Here is a 22,380-nt window from a genome sequence, read left to right as displayed (position 1 = left end):
CTCCAGCACTTTAAAGAAACAAAAATTAAAATATTTGCAGACTATGGCACATCAAACAGGAATTTACCTGTATAAAACGCCAAAATTATCATACAACAAACTCAACGATGCAGTACTCCCGTTTTCAAGTATGCATCTCTAACCTTATCTTCTGCCCCATCTAGTCATCTATCAAAATCCCTCAACATTGAATGCTGGATCCTCCGATGGCTAAATAAAGTTCTCAGAACCCACCAATCATCTTAAAGTCAGTGATGCTCGCTAACCTGCAAAGTTATCCCTTGAAAACAACTTCCTTCTTGCTTTCACGAGCTTTACTACCTTGTCCCAACTCATAATAAGGGAGTTGACACCTTGTGATATCTCCAGAGTTTTGACAGACCTTCGAGGAGAAGAAAGAAACATTACACGCATAACACCGAATGGTGCTCTAAACTTAATAACTTTGACTGCCTCAAACAGTTCTTCCCAGCTAATAAAATTCCTCTGTGAAACATGTTCACAGTCTGCCTAGATGTCACCAAGATGTGCAAATTCAAAGAAATACAGAGATCGAGACTTGTCACAATTATTTCAACTTATTCAGTCCAGATGCTCTAAATGATAACAACTTCAATTGATTAACTTTAAAATAAACAATACGTCTGCAACTAAGTATAATTTTATATTATTTTTAATGGTTAACTATAATGTATATGTTACTCTAATAGCTGACCCTCTTAGATTGGAATACGTCTTACATGAATTAATTCACTGAATTGGACAAAAAATTATTAATTCACTGAATACGCAGGTTCTATATAATGTGATTTTATATAAATATTATGTTGGATTTGTTTTTATTTAAAATAAAAAATATATCCATTTCATAATAACTTAAAAATAAAATTATTAAATATTTTATATATTTACTTTTATAATTTATTTTGTTGTATGTTTTATATTTAAATTTAAATTGATATCTTTTATTGTTCACTGAAAGTCATTCGCTGTATTTCTTACAAGTTTTCTATACAGCAATGATACCAGCTTCTAGAAGCGACTTTTACCAAACTTCAAAGAAGGAATAGATCCAAATGACTGTATTTTAACCTAATCACATGTGTAAGTGGATTTGCTATTTACGTCAGTAGAAGTCAAATGACAAAATTCAGCTGAACGAATAGAAAACCTTTTTTTTTTTTTTTTGTTTTACATTAGAGTGTGGGTGTCTTCATGCCGATACAGCTTTAGTATCATTTAGACACGAACCTTCTTCTTATGTCAGGGCAAGGAATCTTCAAAGAATCGATTTTCCTTTTCCAAAAGTGTGTCCGTGACGTCTCCATTACTGCTCCTTTTTTTCTTTGAGAAAGTTGTGTCACGCCTGAATAAATGGCAAGAAGCAATTTGTTTTCGCGAAATTGGACTGTTTCGTAATTTTCTAAGTAACTCGTTTGTTTGAAGTTATAAATGAAAAAGTGCACTGTTTGAGGTAATGTTCAAACAAGATAGCATTATCGAAGAGCAATCTTCTATTCACGTAATTACTCCATTAGAAAAATTCATATTTTGAAGAGACTGCAGTTTAAAATCTTTTAGTATGCAATTCCTTAAGAACCATTATTTCTCTTAAAAAGAACCATCATTTCTTAACTACGAGGGATAACTATAATACGGGGCTGACCTGCGTATTTGAAAGAAATTAATAAATATGGCCCAAAGTAGAAACAATAATTTGTGGCAGCGATAATACCAAACTGCAGGTATATTTTCTCATCTCGTGGACTCTTAAGGTTGGAAGAAACACATAATATTTTTATATTTTACTGCCACATGCTAATTTTAGACATAAACGCTATTAAGGTTTTGTAATAACCTGAAAATGTTACAGATGGAAAACAATCTGAATTTATGGGAAGTTTTCCATATAATGACTTGCTTGCTTGGAGTTAAAGATAACATAAAAATTAATAAAGAATTAAAGCAGAATTCTAGAAAAATTAAAATAAGTATATAATAATAAATAAATAATTAAAATAAAAATAATTTTTATAATAAATAAATTAATTAATAAAATTAAATCAATAAATGAAATGAAAGATATACAATGAAACTAAAAATAATAATTCATACTGTTGATTAAAAACTTTTTTATGTAATTTGTCTTAAAGTGGTCGTTAGGTGGCAGTAATACGTGCTTGAAATGTTTAACTGTTTTATTTTGTTAAAGAATATTTCAATTTCAAAAATATAAAATATTTTGTTTCAAAAATACAAAATATTTTGTTTTAAAGATATTCAAAAATATAAAATACGTTTTGTCAAAAATAGAGAATTTTTCAAATAACTGGATTTAATTGACCGTGACATAGTTGTGTATAGAAGAATGTAGGAAACAGATGCAGGATCATTCTTAACACTAGAAAGCTTTCAGTCCTCTACTGGAAAACTGCGCTAGAATTTTTACAGTTCTTGCTAGTTTCGAAATCAATCTATTTTTCAAAAAAAAAAAAAAAATGATGTTTTCTAGAATACATTCCAAGTTTCTATAATTTGGATGAGTTCCAATATAAAAGAAAAACTCTAAATTAATTTCCTTTCATTTTGTCAAATCAACAACGGTTAGCTATTTTCCTTACACTTCCAATGTTGGCAAAATATCAACCAGCTTTTAGATCTTCGTAAATATGTTTATATCTTTGTCCACAAACTATTGACTTCCATCTTTGCCAAGAGCAGCATCATTGAACGGAGTAATTTTCTATTATTTCGGGAAAGACGTTACAACGGAATCCTCTCTCTTTCAACTAGACGTCTCCTCAAACCGCAGGAAGAAAATCCGAACAGAATGTTGGCAAACACACAAGCGTGTTAACTGATTGTGAGTAATTATAAGGGCAGACCAAACTAACAAAAGGATCTTTTTCATCTATGTTACAATGGCACATGACAAGAGAAATAATTAATCTACAACCGACAATGGTAATGATGTATTAGTTGCTTAATATTTTCCTTTGATATCTCTTAGAAAGAAATTGCGCAAAACAAATGTTGCAGTTCTGCAGATGGCCCGAAGTTATGTAACTAATACACTTCTGAAAAGAAAGTTTTCCTTCCATACAAAACTAGAATTAATCACCGAAAGTGGATTCTTATAACAAACTGGAGTTGTGGTCTGTTATCGACCGCTTATGCAGTAGTTCCTTTTGACACGGAGAGGATGAAAAGTGAGGCTCGCGGATATGTGGAATGGAAAAGTATCACGGACGGTTGGATTTTCAAAAGGCATTTCACTTTAATTGCGAATTAGAAATGTTGTTCGTCGAATTTTGTATACTGTTCTTTGTTGCAGCTAATATATCGATAAATAATGTCCAATACGTCATGACGAGTTCTTGGAATGATAACCTTTCGAAAAATTACTGTAAATATAAATTTATAAAAATAAATAATAAATAAAATTCAAATATAACTAAGTAACAGCTAATTGGTTGTTTATACTTATTTCTTTTAAACATTTTAACCAACTTTAGTAACAATTTTCTGCCGTAAGCGAAGAAAATTAATAAGTTAAACAATTTTCACAAAACAGATTTGGTAAATTTACATTCATGAACAGATGTAAATTCACGGGACAGAATTCACGGGATACCCAGTTCCTGGGTAACGCGACGCTGTCACCCCTCTCGCCAGTGCAAGAGCCCACCGCTTGTCAGGTATATTGGTAAACTGCATCACTACTTTCACGTAGACGGTAATTCGATATCAGTATGGATAAACGTCATGAGTTAGCGACTTTGAAAGAGAGATGATAGTGGGTGCCCGACGCATGGGTCCTTCTATCGCGTAGATGGTATAGAAATTGCACTATACGCGTTCGACAGTTTCAAGAGTGTATCGGGAATACGCCATTGCCGGAATAGCATCTCATCGTGGACAACGCTGTGGGCGGACAAAGGTGGTGGATGAACGTGGACGTCAACGTCTGTCTCGCATTGTTTCAGCCTACCGGAGAGCGACAGTGGCACAAATTACTGCCGACCCCAGAATCATCTGTCCAGTTGACTGATGCTTCTGGGTAGCCAAGCGGTCAGACACAACAACAGAACACACACATAATACACACAAACATACACTACTTATTTCTGGCCCTTCTACAGTGGTACTGTTCTTCACAGAGATACGAGGCGGAGATGAACTGACGTTCTAGGTGCCGCCCATTACAAAAACACATGTCCACATGTCCACATGCCGACCTCAACGAGGGTGGTGCCAGAAACGTCTCCACAAGGACCATCAGCCGCAATAGGTTATGGGAGCCGCCGACCCACCAGAGTCCCATTGCTAACACCACGACACAGGACTCTACAACTGGGTCAAAGGACATCGGCACTGGACCTTGGATGATTAGAGGCGGGTCTTCTGGTCCGATGAGTCCCGTTTCCAGTTATTTCGAGCGGACGGGAGGTGCGTATCTGGCTGAAACCGTACGAAGCTATGCGCCCGTCATGTCACCAAGGAATTGTTTGGGTAGGTTGATGGTCGGTAATGGTCTGAGGCGTGTTCAGCTGACACACGTTTGGACCTCTGGTACGTCTAGAGATATCTCTGGACGCTACGTGTCCAGAGATGCCTGGACAGGTTACGCGTCCATCCTTACAGACCATCTGCATCCCTTCATGGTCGTCGTGCACCCACAGGAAAATGGACTCTTCCAGCAGGACAATGCGTCTCCGTACAAAGCCGTGGTGACTAAAACATGGTTAGAAGAGCATTCCACAGATTTTATCACCGTTGAATAGCCTCCCCATTCACCCGACATGAACCCTGAGCATCTTTGGGATGCTGTGGAAAGGGTCATTCGAGCTTTGGATCCTCCACCCAGGAATGAGACAATTATGGACAGTGGTGCAGCAAGCATGGATGGAAATACCTGGGGAACACTTTCGTGAACTAGTGGACTCAATGCTTCGCTGTGTGACTGCCCTTATCCAGACGAAAGGTGGACCTACCCGTTACTAGGCAGGTACCCCATGATTTCTGTCCACTCTGTGTATTGCTAGCCTGCAACAAATTGTCTTCTTCATAGGCTATAATACTTTTATAAGCGTCAACAGGAGAAACTTTTAAATGGTGCGTAGTAGGCGCCACGAAAGACCAAGGAAAATAGCCCTTGAGCAATTGAGAAAAATTGACACTCAACCAACCAATCAGGAATTTAAAGGAAATAATGGATAATTTTTCTTGGTAGTGATTTGCGTTACCGAAATCACATTCATGAAGTTAGGGTACGAAAGATTTAGATTAGCTATGTATTGGAAGCATATTAACACTATTTTTTGTTTACAGTATTTTTCTAAAGTTTATTTATTGTGATCATCATCATCATGAACTTGGTCCGGCTTAGGTCGTTTAAGACCTGTTCCATTGTAGCTCTTGGAGGTGGTCTTGATCTCGCCATCGTTGTCTTGGTGGTATAAATAAATATCATTTAATAAAATATTCATATGGAATTATATTAATGGTTTATATTTTTTTATGTCTTGTACAGTGATTCCGTCTGAGATAATTGCTTATTAATAAATTCTAACGGTTTTTGTATCCTTTGTAATTATCATTTTAGATACAGTAATATTTTATTTACTGAATAATAATTTTATTATTTATTTCAGCTATATTAGATGCAAATTGTATACCAATACATACACAATGCACAGATTTGAATGTATATGTACTATCTAAATGATATGTGTTATTCTTACTGTGTTGATTATAACTATTGTTTTCAATTGAATATATTTTTCTTAGTATTATGTTGTAAATTATGTTTTTATACATATGCTTTTCTTAGATGTGAGTAGTTTATTTGATACTTTTATTTTTTTTATTTTACTTTCCTATTTGGAAAACTCCAATTTCAATATGATGTAATTAAGCTTTTAAATAACAGTTTCTTTGGCAATTAGTTAAAAAATATTTGACCAGAGATTACACAATTGTTTTAATCTCTGGGCAAGTTTTGTTTTTTAAATCTTTCTGATTTTTTAAATATTTACACGCAATCCTGTTCTTTCCAAACTTAAAAAAAAATACATAACAAAAGGAAATACTGGCAAAAGCAAAATTTCCAAATAACGATACTACATTATTATTCATCCAACGCCATGCGTCGCTAAGCATCATTTTCGGGGCTGTTGCAAAGCATAAACAATGATTGTTCTATAAAGAGAGCTTTCATCTTATGGAGATTTGAAAAGACTTGCCAAGTTCACAGATTACACTAAAGTGCATTAAGCATATTCAACGCCACCCTTCTAAACTCTGATGAGACAAATACTTAGTAGGAAGCGAAATAGAATATCATATTAACACATCCCTAGATGCGAAGTTCTTAGCTGGCACGCCTTAGTTACAGCACATTAACAGCATCAGCCGATGTCAATAGAATTCTTACGGGAGACATGTTTCGCATCTAACACATCCCCGGACGGACATTAAATTTCAATGGCCAACTACAAAGTTCCGTGTAATGCCAAAATGCAGTTTACTGCCATAATAACTTTCTAACTGAGGAAATTTGAGCTTCCATAAGTATGGAAGTATGTATCTTATTTAAAATTCTGCTGCTGTTGTTCATTTGAGTGATACAGCGTTAGTTCTATGAGGGAAAGTTATCTACGAAATGTTTTCTTTTCATTCTTTCCAACAAATATGGGCGTTTCTAATGATTCTCAATAGATGGTAGGTGTCATTAGAATTCTAGTTCCCTGTTGCATCTTATGTACTCAACCCGCGATTATTATTATAACAACAACAGCAACAACAACAACAACAACAATAATAATAATAATAACATACTTACAGAAGCTTTCAAAACTGTATGTGTCTCTTCCTCAGCTATGAATTCATAAATACGTCACATATGGAAATCAAGAATGGCACCGCGTGGTCATGCTAGATAAACAAAGCGCGTGCACGAGGTCTAGCATGACCACGCTAAAACAGAAGCTTGTTTTGCCACAGTAAATCAAGCTTCTGTTACGTATTACTACGTAACCCGCATCCTTCTTTTCCCATTGGCTGAATAAATATCACTAGTAGAAAAATTATTTTAATGTATAGAAAGATAATATGCTTGTCACGCCGCGGAAAAAAAAATCCATAAGGAAGAGAAAAAGTTTGATAATGTAATCCCGGGTTGAGTACATAAGAACAATAAAAACCACTCCACACACGTGGTATCCCACAAGCTGTATTGGGACTGCGCCATAATAAAGATAAGACAATCCCGCAGAACAGACCGGACATAACCCTTGTGGACAAGACGGAAAAGGCTACATACCTGATTGACATAGCGGCACCCAACGTTGGCAACCTGCAGAAAACCCATGGGGAAAAAATAAGGAAGTACTTATTTTTTCTGTACAAATGGTGCAAATGACCCTACATAACAACCAAACAGCAATAGGTCTCCCAGCGAACACCCACAAGGAACTCCAGAAAGTCGCAATCCCGTACACCTATAGGATAGTCAGAGAGTTCCTCGACCCACAGTAACACCAGACATAACAATAACCACCTCGTGTACATGGTAGCAATACTCGTCATGAGGTGGAACCCCCAATCAGGGAGAAATAATAATAACTAGGGGTTCCACCCCCTGCTCGATTTGCTCGCTAAACCCCGCGCATGTTTTCTACGTAATATATAGAGGTATGACGGAGTAAGTCAAATATTTTCTACGTAAAAGACACACCTATCGAAACGCACTGATCGATATCTAATCTAATATATAAAAGAAAATAGATAGCGTAAGAAAAAACTATAAAAAGTAAAATTGCTTGAATGTTGAATGAATGAAAGTTATTATTAATTGCATGTCCTATCTTAGCCTCTTCACCGGACAGACTGATGGCTATGAAAGCCCTCAGGGGCCTCATGGTTATCAAAGCTGACGCCATGCTGTAGCTTTTCTTAGCTGGCATGATGTGGGATGCTGATACTGGCTATTAGGGATAACCCCAGACCAGTGTGGCACAGAGCTGCAAAAAGCACACTCCAATATGAATCTCTTTCCCTATGCTCTTTTATTCCTACCACCTGGGGGGGTTATGTCCTTACCCTAAACCCCCTTCCCCACCCTGGGTGGTCCCTCGTCCCTTTTGCGTGGTGGCTCACCCCAAAACCCACTTTCAACTCCCACCCTGTGGACCAGGATGGACGTCCTGTACCAGGGTCCCCTTACTGTCTGCCCTTTCAAATTCTGCGAGTGTCTCAACTACTGCCCCCTCTGTTCTCTGCGCTTTTATCCCACACTCTTCCTATATCCCATTATCTCGTTTTCTATTAATTTTTTTTTGTGTTCTTCACTGCGCCAGAGCTTTCTTCTCTCCTAATGTGTTCTGGCCGGCCTCCCCGGGTGATGATGGAAACTGGAGGGTAGTGGCTCTCCACAGCCCCCCAGCTAAGTAGCCAAAGAACAACACAATCTACACTAATACTTCACAAAACACACACTAACACACACCCTGGCCTTATGCAGAGTATTGTATTCTACACAGAGTAAAAACACGGGGTTGGGGGAGACCCCCGGTGCTGCCAGACAAAAAACACTATGTCACTATGATCGATATCTAATCAGGAAATAATCTCTGTAATTATTTACTTGTGCATTTGTAGTGCGCGGTGTTTAATCACTATATAATCATTTACCTGCGCTTACATAGGTCATTTAGGAACGGCCTTTTCCTAAATGACCTATTCCTCATAAGGCATGAGGAATATTATTACTAGACATATAGTGCAAGGAAGCCTGAAACTTATGCTGAATCAGCCAAAAAAATGCTGAGTTACCCTGAGAGAGAGAGAGAGAGAGAGAGAGAGAGTCAGAAGTAGAAGTTGGCTGACTCTATTTAAAAGTTACAGCTGATAGTTACAGGCTCCGCAAAAACGATAAGTGTTTGCCTTTTATTTACATGATTGTTGTTTTATATTGTACTTAATACGTAGTCATATAGTTATAGTTACGCTGGTTATTTTTTATTTTAATTTAGATAAAGAGTTTTTGTGGATTTTACTTACGATAGGTAAAACCGTTATTTTTGTTCGATTTTTGTAGCCATTGTTTTTGTATATAGGGAATTCAAAGTTTTTGTAGGGAATTCAAAGTTTTTGTAGGGAATTCAAAGTTTTTAATTGAGGTAGCTAGGTAGCTCTAACGCATAATTATATAGTAATACGCTTCACTGTTTCTATTTCATAGTTTCTATTCAAATACTACTGACATTTAATTTATTGATTTTATTAATTTAAACTACCATGCCCCGAACTAGAGCAGCAAAGCAACGGGCACAAAGTGGCAGGAGTGTTGTGACTCGGGGGAGAACTGAGGGGGGCGATTCTCCAACGCGTCACAGCCTAAAAAAATGTACAACTTGTGAAATGTTTGCCGAACTCTCTGGAACGGAACATGATATTGCCATGGGGGATGTCTTTGTGTGTGCGCGATGTAAGGAGTGTAAGGAAATCAGGCGACAACTCAGCGTTGTTATGGGCCTATATGAGAGTTTGAAGGACAGGGTGGATGCCCTCGAAGGAAATAAATTGAGGGGCCCATCAAGCTCTCAGCTGCCCACATCAACGCCAGAGCGTGCACTTGGTCATCACGCAACACAGCGGCAATCCCCAAGGCAGAATGCGCTGGTCCCACAGGAACTATTAGTTGTTGGTGACTCTATTGTCAGGGAAACGGGGAACATGCTATGTAAAATGGATAGGTGGAACAGGACCAGGGTATGTCTGCCAGGGGCAAAGGTTGATGACGTTGTAGAGCGGATATCATCTTTCAAGGGCACAAAAGGTGATATAGTTGTACACGTTGGCACTAATGATATTAAGAGTAGGAGACCGGCAGAATTACTCAACAAGTACAGGTCACTGTTGAAAAAAAGCCGAGAATTAGGGTTGAATTTAAAAGTGTCTGCAATTCTGCCCAGACACGATAGGAGGGAGTATATGATGAGAGCCTTGTCGATCAATTCGGCCCTGGAAAGATTGTGCAAGGCTCAAGGGGTAGAATTTTTTTCAGCCTGGACTGTACTTGTTAACAGGAGAGATTGCTTCTACAGGGATGGGATACACTTAAATAGAAAGGGTGCAAGAATATTTGCTGATGCTATCGAGGCAGTGTTAGGTGGGTCGGAAAACTGCTAGTTTGGGGGGATACAAAGACTAATAGTTTAACAGTAACCGCAGGCAGAGGTGAAGGTGATTCTTGCACAACTTCTATTAGAATAAGAAGCGACCTGGAGCGAGGGGTGTTGGGGGTTTCAGGGACGGATGGCAGTCATCCTGGAATAGTTGGGTATATGGGATGTGTTAGGGTAACGAGGAATAGGCATAGGAGCATGTATGCTTGCATGTATACCAATGCTAGAAGTATAGTAAATAAATTTGATGAATTTGAAGTGTTGGTCAAGACATCAAAGGCGGATATTGTTGGGATAGCAGAGACGTGGTGTCACAAAGATATAAGGAATGCAGAACTGGAATTTGGGGAGTACAATGTGTACAGAAAGGATAGACAGGACAGAAAGGGAGGAGGTGTTATGCTGTTAATTAAGAAAAACATAAAATCAAGAGAAGTGCATCCAGTTGATATAGATGGACAGTGCACTGTTGAGTCAGTTTGGTGTGACATAAGCACTGCAAAAGCAAAGATAAGAGTAGGAGTGTGTTATAGGCCTAATGACTCGAATGAGTACAATGAACAATTGTACAGAGAAATAGAGTGGGCCAGTAAATCAGAATGTCTTATAATGGGGGATTTTAACTTCCCAGATATTGACTGGAACTTGTGGGTTGGTCACTCACACACTAGTCAGACTTTTGTGGATTTATTGGATGATTGTTTTCTGCAGCAGCATGTTCGAGAGGCAACCAGAGAAAGTAATACTCTTGATCTGGTTATCAGCAGTGATCATTCGTGTATTAAGAATTTGCAGATAAAGGAACCACTAGGTGGCAGTGATCACAGTGTGCTGAAGTGGGATTTACTCAAAGAGGTAACTACCGTCAGGGGTAAAGGAAAGGGTTTTTGCTTCCGTAAAGGGGAGTACAGTGGTCTCAGACAGTTTTTAAATTCTGTACAGTGGGATCAACTGACGATGTTACAAACAGTAAATTCTAAGTGGGAAGCATTCAAGGAATTAATCGTGGAAGCTACTAGACTTTTCATACCGATGAAGAAATATTGTTCAAGGTTTAGGCCTAAATGGTTATCAAATGAACTAATGAGACTCGTGACAGAGAAGAAAAATGCATGGGATGCATATAAATTATCAGGCGACGCAGAAGCCTGTAGCAGATATAAGCTAGTCTGTAATCAGGTCACAAAGGAGGTTCGGCAGGCAAAGGCGGATTACGAGAAATCTTTGGCAAAAGATGCTAAGAAAAACAGCAAGGATTTCTTTACTTATATAAACTCTAAAAGGAAGGGGCTGAATATGATTGGTCCACTTGACATCGATGGTTCGACTGTTGATGATCCTGCTCAGATAGCAAACAAACTGAATGAGTATTTTGCATCTACATTCACACGTGAGGAATCATTACAGTTTGAAAATGGAAGAAGGTTATCAAATTGTAGCAGTGTGCTTAATGATTTTGTAATAACTGAGAGCAAAGTGGAGGAGAAATTGTTGAAGTTAAACATAAGAAAGGCACCTGGGGCGGATGGGATCTATCCAGTTATATTAAAGGAGGCGGCAAAGCAACTAAGCAAACCCTTAGCCATAATTATGAGAGCATCCTTGGACTCAGGAGAGGTTCCCACGGACTGGAGATGTGCAAATGTATCCCCAATTCACAAAGGAGGTTCGAAGGGTGACACGAATAATTACAGACCAGTTAGTTTAACTTCTGTTCCGGGTAAAATAATGGAGTCACTGGTTAAAGATGCATTGCAGGATCATCTAGACAAGACTGCAGCAATAATTCAGACACAGCATGGGTTTGTTAAGGGAAAGTCTTGTCTGACAAATTTGATTGGTTATTATGATGTGGTCACAAAGGAACTGGATGCAAAAAATAATTTTGATATCATATACTTGGATTTCAGGAAAGCTTTTGACACTGTTGCGCATGGAAGACTACTGTACAAATTGGAGCAGAATGGTATTAAGGGTAAGTTGCTGCAATGGATAAAAGGATGGTTAAGTGGGAGAAGACAGAGGGTGGTAATCAATGGGTGCTGCTCTTCGTGGACTAATGTTATTAGTGGAGTCCCACAGGGTTCGGTGTTGGGGCCACTGTTGTTTTGTATATTTATCAATGATATTGATGAAGGTATATCAGGCTTAATGTCGAAGTTTGCAGATGACACGAAGGTTGGCAGGGTTGTTAATGACAGTAATGGCAGTGTGCTACTGCAACAGGATCTAGATAATTTGGGCAGATGGGCTAAGAAGTGGCAACTGAAGTTTAACCTTGACAAATGCAAAGTACTGCATATGGGTAGAAGTAACCCCAGAGAAACGTACCAACTGTGTGGTACTACACTTAAGGTGGTAGAAAATGAAAAAGACCTGGGAGTAATTGTGCAGTCAGATATGAAGTTTTCTGAGCAATGTAGACAGGCTGCTAGGGCAGGTCATGGGGTTTTGTCAATGATATATAGGAATTTTGCTAGCAGGGAAAAGGAGGTGATTGTCCCTCTGTATAAGGCAATGGTCAGGCCACGTCTTGAGTACTGCGTACAGGTCTGGAGGCCTCATTTTAGGAAGGATGTAGATTTGCTTGAGCGTGTACAGAGAAGAGCAACACGATTGGTGAGGGGAATGAAGGGATCCTCTTACCAAGAGAGGCTTAAGTTCTGCAAATTGCAGTGGCTGGAGACTAGGCACCTGCGCGGTGATCTGATTGAGGTCTATAAGGCCTTGAATGGGTTGAGCACGCTGAATTCTGATGGGATCCTCCCACTTGTTCAGAATACGAACCTACGGGGACATAAGTTCAAATTAAGAAAGGATAGATGTAGAATAGATGTGCGGAAATTTGCCTTTAGCCAGCGGGTTGTTAATTGCTGGAACAAACTTCCATCTGTCGTTGTGGAAGTTGATAGGTTAAATAAATTTAAGGAGGAACTGGACAGGCAATTGGAGGGTATGGTGTGATTTTTTTTTTTTTTTTTTTTTTTGGCTGATGCTGCATAAGCTCCTACACTGCTTTCTTGCATCAAGTGCCACTACTACTACTACTACTACTACTACTACTACTACTACTAGAAGGGAATCACCAAGAAAGAGAAGAATGATGATATCCAGCTCAGGATTCTGGGTATGCCAAGTCTATATATACTCACCAAATGTGAGCCCCTCCCTGGGGTTGAATTGTTGCATCCGAAAGAGCAAGACTAAAATGTTTAACTTAAATGTTTACAAACTGTACAAATATTTAAAATATTTACAAAATACTAAACTACTGTATTTACAAATATACAATATTCATTAATATATAAAAACGTTACAATGGAACATCAGATGCTAGACAGTGAAGCACGAGGTTGGTGAACGTTATTGAGACAGCTTTCAATAATTAACTGCGTTTGTAGTGACGTAATTGCCTCGATCGCTTCTACCATTGGCTCGAATAAATATCACTAAGAGGAAAACTTTTTTAATGTATAGAGAGATAATAATGCAGTAGACGATTACGAGAATAATAACGCCTCTACGTTTAAATTGTGTAATAATTTAGCTTTTTATTTCTCCTGCTAATTTTTAGCTCTCTGAGACACATTTTGGTTCTACTCCACTTACAAAGAGTGTATAGGTGTTGGAAAATGTTCTGGAAACCATGTAATGTGCATAGTTTCAATAATAATAAATTTAATGTTTTAATTAGACACATTAGATGAACATTAAAATAATACCTTCCTGATATCAAGTCAGGACTACATCAGCTTACAGAACGATTGCATACATTGTAATTGTGTTTGTGACTCCGTTTAGTTATTTAGAATATGTTGAGAGGACTAATACCACGAGGTGCAGTGTATTGTGTCTGGTTGAGTTATTTTCTTTTCGGGATGTAACCTCCCAATTCCTTGGAAAACAAAACTTTATTAACCTCCATTGAAACCGACTAACTCGGCTACGAGTGTAAAAAGAAGCTCAAAATAGTTTCTTGTCTCGACTGACGCCCTTATTCAGTCGCCAGACAACCTTCATAAAGGTTAATGACCTAAAACTTCGCATTCACAAATCTACTTTTTTCATATATCTACTTTTTTCATAGGAAGAAAAGTCAAATGAATTCTGGATTCACGTTTAAATACTTCCTTAAATTTTTTCAACAAATGCATATCCTTTGTTTTTAAATACTTCCCCTTATTGCCGAAGTCTGAGCGTTCATAAACTTCCCATTTATAATCCAACGCGTGAATATTTAAATTGCAAGCAGCATACTCTAAACTTCTAAAATACATAGGACCCTTTAAGTCTAACCAACTCAATGAAATGAACACGTTAAAATTCCTCCCATTTCTTTTTTTTTTTTTTTTCGGTTAGTGCAGATAACTTTGAGGGTAATTAAATAGCACCATGTTCCTAATCCGTGGAGACGTCATTCAAAGCTCTTGTCGCATGCAATTTTTCCTGCTTTTTCGTATGTCTTCATTTGAAAAGGCTCTTTGGAGAGTCATCTTCAAAATTAAATTCGCGAATCATTTCAAAGCTAGATGAATTCATCATGTCACAGCCACTTTTTATCAAACAGACCCTGAGTATTCCTTCTCTCTCTCTCTCTCTCTCTCTCTCTTGCTGTTATGTTGCACTTCACATTGGTAAAGAACAGCTATTAAGCACGTGTAGATCGATAATTTCCTCACGTTCTTTTCAATTGAATCTAGGTCACACTTTCAAACAAATGGAACAGAGGGGGGAATTAAAGGAAGCGGGGAAAGGTGGGGAGAGTTGATTTTTTTTTTTTTAAAGAAGATGCGGTGTAGGCGGACAATTTAAAAACGGTTGTATAAATGTTTCGGAAAGAAAATGACTCCTGTAAGGTTGTGCATAAAAATTTAGGATTTTAACACGATAAAACGTCGTAAAGGGGTCTTTTTGTTCACCGTCTGACCCGCTGGAAAGAACTGCTGCACGAAAGCTTAGAATAAATTTTAAAATTACCAATTAATTAATGATATTTAATTATAGTATATTGCTAAGAGTATCCAAAGAATTCTGTTTTTTTTCTGAAAAGGGAAAAATATCCTTCATCCACGTGTCGGGAATGGATATGAAAACGATTGAGTCCACACTAGAAGTGAGCAACGAATTACAATAGACTAGTTGAGTCTATTGTTTAATTCGGCTTACTTACTTCCAACGGAGTATCATCATAGTATGCCATGTGGACATGTGTTGTGTCTTACGCAAGGTGGGGCCACTAAACGTTAATTCATCTAAGCCATTGTCCTCTGTTATGATATACAAGACTCTACAATGGCCAGAAATGAGTGTAGTGTTATGTTTGGGTAGTGTGTGTGTGTGTGTTGTTTATCTGTGTCTGGCCGCTTTGCTACCAGGAAGGCTGTTTCCCGGTACCCGTCCACGCCACGAGGAGGCGGGCCCAACTATTCACATACTAAACTAAATGTAATATTTCTAGCACCCATAGGAATAAGCGTAAGTCCTATGAGTGCAGCAGTCTCCTATAATCACGGTGGTAAATACCACAAAGAATCCCCCATCTACTAGAGAAAGTGTAATAGCAATGGATGCTGCAGTTCCCGTACCCAGGAAGCCCAAATCTGGGTACAAACAGTTTAAAATCCCGTCTCTAATAAACTGGAGACCAGCGAATCCTGTCCCCTAAGGGACTAGAAAAAAAAACTGTTCCCGAGGCACTAGCATAGTATGCCATATTAATAATCAATCTGTTAGTGCCATTTCAGAAAAACTACATCACCCTACAACAACAGTGCTGACGCAACCACCAAAATGGAAACGAAATGGTGATGCTACTGGAAGGAATGTTCGAGTAGGTAACAGAAACTGGCGGAAAGGGGAGGTAGATTTGTATGTTCGGCTTCTTCCGTATATTTGATGCAATGCATCGAATATACAGAAGAAGAAGAAGAACATAGAAACCAAACATGCAATACACAACGTAAACTTCCCCTAGTGCACAACCCATCTTATTGGTTCCTGGAAAGCTGAAAAACTGTCTGATGAAGTGCTGAATCACGGGACACGTTTTTCCGATAAGATGTCCGTATTTGCTACTGGAAAATGCTAACAGAGAGCATTTTAGGAGCATCGGCATCTAAGGCCATATTGCTCCATACATACTCTCTGCAAATTGCTTGTGTTCTGTAGTTGATTTTCTATTTGTTGGACGAAAAAAACGAATGGTAGTTGGATCATAGGTCAAATCAGAAAAAGTTAGAGGGTATCATTTTCGAATACAGTAGAAACTTCGTTCGTGAGATGCAGATCCAGGGAAAATAACCTGAAAGACAATGTCCAACGGACCGCTTTGCTAGCTCAGAAGAGCTACCAAAAATGTCCGACGGACACTTTAGTTTGAATTCAACTGTGATAAGCTTGGTTCTGTGAAACCATATCCTGGCTGAACATGTGATGAGTGGAATAAAAACTGTGTAATACTCGTATAGAATTCTGAGAGTTCATTTTTTAAACCCAATCCTGACGAGAGATTCTGGGCAACATGGCCGTAAAACATTTAACTTTTTTGGAAAGGTTCTAGATACGTGGCAAGAATGACAATTTTTCATCCAAAATAATTCCAAGATGCTAATGGGTAGTAACAAGTGGCAAAGATACTCCATTAAAGTTGACAACCGGAGGCCTATTATGGTCTTGTTTTCAGTGAATTATCACTATCTTAGTTTTAGATGTGATACCTTTGATTTACGTTTCAGAGTCCAGTCCAGCAGGCTATTGAGTGCAGAGTTAGCACGTCGTTCCAAGTGGGACCTGGTGTTACCACGTACTAAGATGGAGAGATCGTTGGCAAAGGCGATCATTGGCGCACCGGCCATGTCAGACCTAGAAGATAGCCAGTCATCTAGGACGAGGTTCCACTCTCGGAGACAAAGAATTTAATCCTGGTGTGGTGGCACCTTCTAGAAACAGCATTAGATACCTACTGATTTCAAGTGAAGACAGAACGTTCACCAAAGTAACCTTTGTACAGAAGAAAAAATGTCTGCGATTCTAAAACGCAATAGGAGGCTCCTCCACCAGAAATTTTCGAAGGTGCCTTGGAAATTCATAAAACATGCGACGGTATATTTGTGAGTAGAACTATTAATTAGCTTTTAAAGTTCAAAAAGCGCATCTTCACAGTATAATGCCATGCAATTCATAATACATAGCGTTTGGGGTTTAGCGAGACCATTAGTTTCTCACAATCTGCGATCAATTTTTTTGTGGTGAATACAGTACTAGTAATGGCCATACAGTATGAGTGATAAGTGGTCTATTTAGTACAGTGGAGGGTTATGTTGTTGTTTTGGCCTCTTAGCCTAGGGACCCGTGTAACACCACTGACCACTAGTTACCGTATCAGGCGCGAGGAACAGGGCCAGGTAGCAGGGATAAAAGTTTCTGACTGGGCGAACCCTGGCGACGCCAGAGCTTGCCAGGGAAGCCCCTAAAAATTCAGAGTTTTTTGTTGAAAAGGAGCGCGGGGGTAGATAGGGGAAGTTTGGAAGTACAGGTGAAGGCAAAGGTGGATAATAGAAAGACTAACACCCCTGTAGAAGAAGCCCATCCTCCACGGAGGGGCTGTTAAGAACAGGAAAAGATTTTCAAAGATGGGGGAATGGGCAAGCCTTGGTTTTCGGGGTGGGAGATCAAGTGCATAGAGTCAGAGTGTCCTATGTGGGAGAGGAGATGGCGCTAAAAAAGTTTTCTGTACATATGCAATATAAATTGCACAATACCTAGACAGCTGAAGTCAGTGTCAGCACATCCTACGCCTTGCCATGACGCTGAGGAGGGGGACCGTAGCTTCAGCAGGGCAAGACGTTGTGATAGCCCCCACCCCTATGATTTTGGGGTGGGGGCTATCACAACAACACACACTCTACATGCACATCAGCCACTGACTGACCTGTCACGCATATATGCACACGGCATAAGTTTTTTCTTTTTTTCCCTGATATAATGTATATTTAGAAAACAACAACAACTATTTCACAATTAGCAACGGCATCGGCTCACACATTTGTCTTCTTTCATTCTTCGTCTTAGACGTAGACAGGAAATAGTTGGCCTTAAATGTGAATAACATAGGACACAGTTCGAAGTTTTTTTTTTTTTAAAAACACGGATCAGCTGTCGTTGCGTAGCTTACACACGTGACCATCCATCCATACCATTCAGATACCATTGACGTCCTCATTCACTCAACTAGACTCACGTATGTTGCCATTCCACTGGATACATCACGCAGAATAAATAAACCAGACATGCTTTTTTTATTTGTAGGTTAAGTAAACTCGTTTCCCACTCAACCACATATACCAACACATACACTCAAGGAGTTACACATTTTATCGCATCATTCACGGTACAGGTTGTTGTTGGGTTTTAGAAGCATCAGCTGCTTAGGCCATGTTGCTCCGTGTATATTGTCTGTGAATTGCTTGTGTTCTGAGGTCGATTTACTGTTTGCTTTCTGTTTGGATGAAAACCGAGTTCTCGAGGAAAAAGAAAATAAACAAAGCATGCTACCCTCTCTGGAGACCGACCAACTCAGCCATGCTAAGAAAATGACCTATAAAAATCTCCTATAATTTTCTCCTTAGTCTTTGTTTTTCTACTTTTAGACCAAGATTTGCCACCTGAGGATTTCGTTTGATTTTATCTGCCAGATTGTGCTGCTGGTTAATAACAGTAAAGAGCGTTGTAGCTATGAAGTCGCTCATGTCTTACCCATTATGAGTGCCGCTTCTGTCTGCTGTGTGGTTATGGCACATGGTTGACTTACAGTTAGCATCCATGGATACTAAGATATTACATTCAGATAAAAAGGCTTAGAGGTGTCTGCAGGTACTGAATGCCGAAACCAATGCTTACGACTTGCCTACAGTATAAAGATATGATAAGCACCTTTCTTCAATATATTGGTCTTGGACTAAATGCCGAAAAATATGACCGGATGACGTTTACAAAAGAAGCAGAATAAACCCAATGCACATCTCTATAAATGGACATCAAACTAAACTTGTCAACTCTCACAAGGACCTAGAAACAAATTCTTCTCAGTCCTTTGGTCAGCTCGACAGGAACTGGTGGGTTACGGCAATAGCAAGCTGATAATTAAGTATATCCGATCTGGTGTAGTAGCGGTGGCTATGCATCGGAAATCTGGTCCTCTGCCCGTCCAACCTACCTTTGGCAGTTCTTGAGCCTTGAGTATTAGCTTCTTCGATCTGTCAATAGGACTTCAGGATATCCCCTTACTATCTCTAGGGCTATACTATATTCGCTCCTTGGAAGCAGATCATCACCACTCGCAACATAATTTTTTATTTCCCATAGATTAGACATTTCCAGAATCGATCGATAGCTGCTCCTCATCATCCTGCCCAAGAATAGCAGACGAATAAATAGCCAGCAAACATCTGTGATCCGACCTGCCCTCAACCAAATCAGCTAGCTCAATCATATGTGATTGAGCTACCTGAATCAATTTTCGTAGACAAGGCCTATAGAACAAAAGGTTTTGCTGATACCTACGCAATATTGGAATTTTAGACCATTTTAGACCATCTCTAGGTGGCTTCTGTTCTAGATTGTGATCTGTACTCCTTCTCCTGTTCCAGTCAGCTTACAGCATCTTTCCGGCATCACGCACTCTTTTTGGACAGATTCTGAATGTATATTGAGCATTTATGTCGAACATAATCTGTCTCCGCCTTTGTATCTTTATCTTTGTATTTGTATCTTTTATATTACCCAATATAGATATTGTATTGTTATGTTATATGGTTGTGTTTACCCTCCTAGCATTTGATTGTTGTCTAAGGGTGAATGTTACTTTTACTTTAACTGAATTAAATAAATAGATAAAATATGACTTGTGCACAGATTACTTCTTCTCTGGGTTAATCTGTGCACAAAAATTAATCTCTGCACAAATGCATGGAGGTTGTACAAGTTATTTACTTTTGTTACAGTTATATTAATATCTCTGATGACTATTGCTGCCCCATAGTACCTTTTATAGTTTCCATAATTCTGTAGTGCCTGGGGTACCCTACCTTTATGGGTGTAGGCTTCCTGTATACATGCCTTGTCAATTTGTTTTTCTTCCATTATGAGTTTTAGTTGGTCGACTACAGTGAGTGCTCTCTGGACATTTAATTGAAGGAACTTCAAAGATTGGTGATGATGGCAATTATGTTGATTGTTCATAATCAATTTTCTGTTTGTGCTCTTCCACTGCTTTCATGAAGATTAGGCATTTGGGATCCTGCACTGAATGGTTGAAGGTAAGTCCTGCACGTTTGCAATTGTCACATTTTTGATCTTGATTCTTTTTACAAATAATGCAATCGTGCTCGTGTATAGCTCAATGGCCACACGTGCGCTCTTTCTGGGTGCATGTGCGGAAGGTATATCCAAGCTTCATGTACCGGTAGCATTTAGATAATGGAAAATGCTCCATATACCTGTAGCTACCCCAGTACATATAGATTCGGTCCTTTGATTATTAGCAGCCAAACCCTGGCAGATAGTTCTTGGGCGATAGTTCCACAATACAATTGAACTATTGGGCTTACCCTGATTTAGTGGAATATTTTAGTATTACTCTATGTTCAACTGTTCTCTATTTGGGTAGTCCTACAGGTTCTTTTCATGAACTTCAGTGAGGATTTTCTCCTTAGTCTTAGTTTTTCGACTTTTATACCAAGATTTGCCACCTCTGGATTTAGTTTGATTTTATCTGCGTCTGGTGTCTGTTTCTATGACTTCTTATTTTCCGGAATCCTTTAATTTTAATTGTCTTGAACTGGGGCTCCAGATTTTTAGTTATAGCCTGTTTGATAGCCTCAATGGAGTCTCGTTTTCTGTCCTCTGTAGGTCTTATAATAACTATTTTTTTCTCTTTCTTCTAGCGGGTAGTTATGGTTGGTGGCTTGGTTGTCTTTTGTTCCTGGTGGAGGCCCCCTCTAATGCCTGAGCATGTGACATTGATTTATGTTTCTAATTTTCGAACAGTATCTCCTTGGCTTCTAATTTAGACTTTAGAACTTAATTTTGAATATGCAGATTGGTGACTCTCCTTTCTAGACTAGTCCAGCATTTCATGATCTGCATGGTATCCTTGATAGTCACTTCCGGACAATGGCATTAATTCTTCCTGTCTGAGCAGTTGTAAGTTCTTCAAGTTATAATTAATCTTACTACTGTAATTCTGTTCATAGCAATGCTAACTGCCTGGCAGTCCTCTTCATTATCCTTGGAGATATTTTATTTGTCTTCTGTTGCCCCTTGAAATGTTTCTTTGTCTTGCGTTACCTCTTCAGATGTTCCTTTGTCTTATATTGCCTCTTCAGATGTTTCCATTTGTGTTGGGGACGACCGAGTTCTTGAATGAATGTTTATCCTGTATTTTTCTCTTAGAAGTAGGTCCTTGTCTAGAGTTCTCTTCCTCAGATGTTTGGGAGGTATATATTCTTGATTGTTTGTCGGTTTTAGTCTAACGGTTGATGTTTTGCCTCAGAATGTGTACTTACTCATTGTTTGGATGTTGTCATCGGACAAAATCTTATAACTATTTGAATTTTCGGATTTATGAGTGGTGAAATCAGTTAGTTTATGGCTATGCGATTCCAACGGTGTCTCGTATACGCTAAAATTATAAGTAGTTCTCGAGTATTTATTATTTATGCAGAAACGCCACATCAATACAGCAATTTCCTATACTTCTGCTTTCATAAATATATATTTCTATATCTAAATCGGGTTTCAGTAAGATATGGCATGAGTGTCTGCTGTATCCAGCAAATGCAGAATGACAATGCACTGTCATACTGCACCTATAGCGACTTTGTTTAAAGACTTGCAAAACTTTGAAGACTTTCATGCAAAAGCTTCATTGGCTGTCAGAGCCCCGACCTCAATCCTAATTAAAACATTGTCTTCGAGCCAAGAAACATGCCATAACAACAGCTGAATTGATCACTGCTTGGAGGAGGATCAGACCAAAATTCCGCCTTCCCGTTATGGAAAATTAGTTCTGACTCTACCAACAAAGATACAGGGTGTACTAATGCCAAAGATGACTACGTTATTAAATATTGTGCCAATAACAGGTTCTTTGAAGCATGCAAGTATCCGGTAAGGTTTGGCAACTCAATAT

The sequence above is a fragment of the Mastigoproctus giganteus genome, chromosome 11 (assembly GCF_048544385.1).
Source record: "Mastigoproctus giganteus isolate SK-2022 chromosome 11, ASM4854438v1, whole genome shotgun sequence".
Classification (NCBI taxonomy): domain Eukaryota; kingdom Metazoa; phylum Arthropoda; class Arachnida; order Uropygi; family Thelyphonidae; genus Mastigoproctus; species Mastigoproctus giganteus.
The sequence above is the reverse complement of the archived record's forward strand: the minus strand, read 5'-3'. Positions refer to the sequence as shown.